The following is a 6,261-nucleotide window of genomic DNA, read 5'->3' as shown; positions in this document are numbered from 1 at the left end:
AGAAACACGTTGCACTGGCAAAGAAGGAAGGCTCTGGACCTTCCTAAATACTCAGTGCCGCGCTATGACTAGCTGGAATGAGCACATGACCTACTGGGATTGGACAGCCGGAATCACATGGCCGCAGGCAAGATGGCGGCAGAACGAAACACCGCTAGACCTCACCAGGCCTAGTGACAATGTGCTGCACAGAACCACGTGCAGCCAATGCCCCTCATCAAACACCAGCACTGCTGCCAGAGACCCCCCGCCACAACGACCTCACAGGTAATACCCGGTGACTACCATGCCGAGAAACCCTGGCTGTGACACAAGGGACATGAGGCTGTATTGACATGGCATGAAGCTGGAGAAGCACAGGGGGCATGAGGCCAGATTGGCACAGGGGGCATGAGGCCTAAGTGACATAGCGACATAGTGGGCATGAGGCTTAAGTGAAAAAAGGGTAAAGAGTCTGGAGTGACACAGAGCATGATGCTGAAGTGACACAGAAGTATGAGGCTGTAAGTGACAAGGGGCATGAGGCTAGAGTGACAAAGGGGGCATGAAGCTGGAGTAGCACAGCAGTCATGATGCTGGAGCCCCATGCCAGAGTGACACGAGTATGAGGTTAGAGTGACACAGGAGGGTATGAGGCTGAAGTTGCACAGGGAGCATGTGGCTGTAAAGGTCAACAACATAGCGGGCATGAGGCTTAAGTGACACAAGATTCATAAGGCTGGAGCCCCATGCCAGAGTGACACAGGGGTATGAGGTTGGAGTGACCCAAGGGGGCATTAGTTATGTCCATATGCCCATACATTTATTGATGTTAAATATAAAATATGAAAAATATTTGTACTTGTCTTTTTGGATTGGACACTTATTATCTGAGCTGTCAGCTATACACTGTAAGAGAAACTGAATTATTGCATAAGAAAAGAGGTGTTTTAAACCTCTAGGATGGGGGCTGGCATGTATGCAAATCACTGGTTGTAGGTAGCCTATGGCAAGCAGGGGCAAGTTTTAATAGGGATATTATATAAGGGGCTAGAAGTGTGGACCAAAGCCTTTTTGTTTCCAGATTTTCCCTAGAGACAGAGCTTCTGAGCTAAGTCATATTACATTATGATTTTGTGCTGTTTATCTTGTATACTGTATGTTTCTTTATCCGAACTGCATTTCTTGATTGTTTTTCTATTGTTGGTCATCTTCCTTCTATCTGTACCCCTCTTTACTCTTACTTGACCCCTTTTTCTTCTTACTGTACCCCTCTTTCCTTTTACTGTACCCCTTTCCTTTTACTATACCCCTCTTTCCTCTTACTAACTCTTCCACTCATATTCTTCAACCTTTCCTAATTCTTGATTAGGAAAGGTCATTGCCCCTGTCAGCTTCCTGCCATGCCTCTTCCCCACCGCAGCATTAGACCCCCGCCCGCTTCCTTACAAGCGGTGCTTCTGCAGGGGGTGGAGGGTCTGCACCAGCGCCCGGCTGTGGTGAGTCTGGGCCCGGCCATGGATGCTGCTACCCCCATAACGAGTCGCTCCCTCCTGCAGTGCAGCAAAGTGCCTCTGGTGAACACCGGAGGTCCTGCTGAGGACATAGAGCGCCTTCCAGGGCGCAGGGCACCCTGGATCACACAGCAGAGCCAATTGCCCAGGCTATACCTCCCTCCCTGCGGGCCGCCCGCCATGTTAGAGGGAGGGGGGTAGGGCTTAGCTGCCATCTTGCAGGGTGCACCCTGCAAAATGATAGTGCATTCTGGTAGGGGGCGAGCATCCACCAGGTCAGCAGGGACAGAGTTCCATGCTCAAGCTTGGGGTCAGTTTATACAGACACAAGCCCTGGCAACCCCTGCAGTGCCTGTTTTTCATGTACCTTCTGCCCCTTCCCCCATTGCTACGTAGCCAGAGCCTTTAACAATTGTTGCTGCCCTATGTACTGTGGCAGCATTTGGTCCCTATTGGCTGCAGCATTTGGTCCTTTCTTGTCGGCCTTGCCGGCAGGCTCCGCCCCCAAACCCCTCATTACCACCTGTTAATGATAATTCCGGGGGAGGACAAGGGGGGGTCAGCGTGGCTCAGTTGGGGCAGGCTTTGAGAATCTTAGCTCCCAGCCTGGTGCAGCGGGTCATTGATGGTGCCTCAGTGAGCGGTAGTCAGGCCAGAGCAGGTGTGAGTCATAATGTTGCGGATGCAGCACCGGATGTCCTTCCATCTTTTTCAGATCATAAGGCCGAGGACAGTGCACTGGATGATGAGGACGCTGGGGAAGGGCCATCCAGGGTCACTTCTGGCACCGATACATAGGGTGCATCAGGTGGGTCTAGCTCAGACTCTAGTTCAATGACATCCGTCTTTTTCCTCCTCTGTGTCCAATGCGGATAGTGCGAGCAGAGCACGCAAGCAAGCTGCAAAATATACTAAACTGGAGGCGCGGCGGCACTCCAGATGGAGGCATAGCGATCATAGGCGCAAATCAAATCAGAAAGGGAAGGAAAATGCGGCTGGTGTGCATTGTGACAATACGGCGGTATTGCACAGCTTAAGGGTGACTTGTCACACTAAGATCCGAAAAGGGGATTATGTAGATATGTTTGCCCGATGGAGAAAGCGAAGAAGGCGTTTAAAGTGGCTAGGGCGAAAGGGGGTATTTGTTTGGAAGCATTCAAATCATACAATATCTGGTTAGCTGGTTTTTGCATTTTCTCTGCTTGTTACCTGGAGACGCGTCCAGAGGAGCATCTAAATGTCATGAGGTACCTGAATTTAATTCAGAGCATGCAGCTATCCTCCAGGGGCATGGCTTGGCATGCTTACGTTGAAGTGTTTCATTGCAAGCAAAATGACAAGCAGGTAATAGACCTTGGGTGGAAGGACATGGAGGTGTGGCTGGAGGTCACTCAGCCTTCACGTCCTGCCTATGAGGTGCTCAATGCGAGCAAAGTGCCTAGTACGGTTCACCAGGGCCCACAGCAGGTGTCTGGGGGCAAATGTTTCACGTTCAATAATGCTTCCTGTACGCAGGGACGAAAATGTTGTTTTCGTCACCTCTGCTTGCGATGTGGTGGCAACCACCCAGTTTCCAAGTGTTTCAAGCTGGGTGCCCAGCAGCAGCCTGCACAACTCGCAAAAGTCGCAAGTGCTAAGCAAAGCTCCATCCCCTGTCAGTGTTGAGGCAATGGCAAAATGGTTGAGTTGGTACCCGAATTCGCAGGATGCAAAATTTTTGTTAGAGGGTTTCAGTTTTGGATTTTGTTTACCAATTTGCAGGGCTGTCGACACAGGTTCGCCTAGAAATTTGAAGTCTGTATTTGAGTTGCCTCACCTTGTGAGGGATAAAGTGGCTGTTGAGGTTGGTGTCGGGTGCATAGCTGGGCCTTTTGCTGAACCTCCCCATTAGGGATCTTGTTATTTCCCCAGTGGGGGTGGTTCCCAGAAAATACATTCAACATCTGTCTTATCCGACAGGCTCGTCAGTAAATGATGCCATACCAGCTGAGGATGCCTCAGTGGTGTACCAGTCTTTTGACGATGCTTTGGACGTGCTTAGGTTTTATGGTCCGGGCGCACTGATTGCTAAGATAAATGTTGAGTCAGCATTTTGGCCCTGATTCAGAGCCGGACGCTCGTATAGCTGTGGGTCACCACCCACAGCATATACGAGCGTGCAGGATGATGGTCGCGATGGTCCTGACCATCGCGACCATCGAAACTGCGAGCAGAAGCCTGCGGTTGAGTTTTTCAACCGCAAGGCCAGGAGTGATTTTGGCTCTATCAGAGCCAAAATCACTCCCACTGACATCACTAGTGATGTCAGTGGGGCCGGCTTCGGACGGTAGGCGTTCCCTTGGGAACACCTCCGTCTGGCAGGCACGCCCCCGGCACGCCCACCAAAGGGGGCGTGCTGTCAGTCAACATCGACAGCACGCCCCCTTTGATGAGACACTACGAGCGAAGGAAAGTCCTTTGCTCGTCTCGCGCATGCGTCGTGCGCATGCGCAGTGCAGACCATCGACCCACTTGCGAGCGGACAGCCGCTCGTGAGTGGGTCTGAATGAGGGCCTTTGTCTACTCCCATTGCACCTGGACTCATTCCGGTTCATGGGTTTTCGCCTGGACAACGTCATGTGCATTTTTGAGCAATTTAGCACCTTCCAACACTGGTGCATGGAATTTTCTTGCGGTGGTCATGGGATAGCCCACTATCTCGATGACTTTCTGTGTGTTGGCCCTTCCGGTTCAGACAGATACAGTTATCTTTTGTTTTCATTGCAAGCAATGTTTTTTCATTTTGGAGTTCCCGTTGCTGTGGACAAAACTGAGGGCCCTTCCTCTTGCTTGTAATTCCTTGGTATCGAGATTGATATCTCTGCGGGTTCTTGTCGCCTTCCGCACGATAAGGTGGACAAGTTGCGCAATGCCATAGCGGAGTGCATGGCTTCTAGTAAAATTGCCCTGCGGCAGGCTCAATCCCTCCTGGGACTTTTATACTGGATGTCTCCAGCATCTGACAATTTTCAACTACAGCTGTTTACTGATGCAGTGCAGCAGGTGCCATGGGGTTCAGATGCTACCTCAATGGTGCCTGGTGTGTTGGGCGTTGGCCGGAGAAATGGGTGGGGAAGGGTTTGACTAAGGATTTGCTCCTTCTCGAACTATTCTCTATAATGGTTTCCCTGGAAATCTGGGGAGAACTGTTGCGCAATCGCATCATTGTAATCAGGTGTTTCAACCTGGGCGTGGTGCATGAGACCAATCGGCAATGTGCTGCTTCCCTGCTGGTTTTGCGCTTGCTAGCGCAGCTGGTTTTGGCATGTTTGCGCTTTAACATCATGTTTAAGGCAAGACACATGCCGGGGGTGGAGAATGAAATAGCTGATGCGTTATCACATTTCCAATGGGCTAGATTTCGATCTTTAGCTCCTGGTTCTGACGCTATGCTTTGCCCCTCTTATGTTTGGCAGGTGATCGAGCCAGCATGGAGGGCTTAGCAGAACAGTCTCTAGCCCCCGCCATGCTGTGAGCATAGCGTCAGGCATGGAATGAATGGGAAGATTATTCCCGTAGCAACAGCCAGGCAGGTAAGAGTCTGCATCGTGCGATGCTTTCTTTTATTTGGAGTCTCCATTTGGCTGGCAGATCCAGGGCTTCTGTTGCATGCTCTTTGACGGGCATTGCATTTTATTGTAAATTGAAGGGCCTCCCTGACTTTACTAAAAGTTTTCTGATTATGAAGACTTTAAAGGGTTGGGCACGGGTCTCCCAGCTAGAAGCTGACCATAGGAGACCTGTGGATGTGCATCTGCTTCCAGCAGTATTAGGGACACTTGTTTAAAAGTCATGTCGCAGTATGACATTGTTATATTTATGGTCATTTTCATGGTCCCCTGTGCAATTTTTGTCTTATGTCTTGTCTTGTCCTGTCATGTCTCATGTCTTGCCTTGATTTGTCTGTTACCCTTGTCCATTCTACTTGGGATTAGCAACTCGCCATTGCTGGCAATGGGAGTCTTGAGGGATTTTACAATTTTTGCCTGAACTGATGGACTAATTCGGCTATTTTCAATCAATTAATTAGGTTCTAGTTTATCCCTCAGCAGGCTTTTATTTGACCTCTTGCCGAGTTAACCTGTTTTTTCCCAATTCCCTCCCACCCATTCTTTCCCTTCATGCCTTTTTGTTTGTCTTAGCCACTTTAATTAGTAAAACTGGCAACCAATAGTAAATTTTTCTTTTTTGGCAGATACTCACTAATTTAATATTCAGATTCTCACTAATTCACCATAAATTTTATTGTTTTATGACATTTACTAATGTTTTTTTTATTGTTTTTCCTCCAATTTTAGGGTTGCTGTGTGACGTATAGGACATTGGGTAATAGGCCATTCATATATATTCTGGGCTTCTAGGTTTATGGCTTCAGATCGAGCACCGGTCTTTGAGCATTCAGCTAGGGTCCGTTGGATAGGTCTCAGAGGTATGAGGTGGCATTCCTTTTGTCCTAGACTGTTGGAGTATGCAAGACGTTTTGGTGTGCCACATATTTTGGTGGCCCATTTAGGAGGCAACAACTTGGGGCAGAGGTCCACCTTAGAATTTCAAGTCGATATAATAAATGATTTGGTGAATGTGCTGTTGGCCTGGCCCTCATGTAAACTCATTTGGTCTTTCATTGTACCTCGCAAAGTGTGGCGTGGGGTTAGGAATTTTCCTGCTAAAGACGAGGCTCAGAAAAAAAATAATTTTGCAGTAGCTAAATTTGTGGTGGCCATTTCAT

The sequence above is a fragment of the Taudactylus pleione genome, unplaced genomic scaffold, assembly GCF_031769625.1.
Source record: "Taudactylus pleione unplaced genomic scaffold, aTauple2 ptg000006l, whole genome shotgun sequence".
In the NCBI taxonomy this organism is placed as follows: Eukaryota; Metazoa; Chordata; class Amphibia; order Anura; family Myobatrachidae; genus Taudactylus; species Taudactylus pleione.
The sequence above is the reverse complement of the archived record's forward strand: the minus strand, read 5'-3'. Positions refer to the sequence as shown.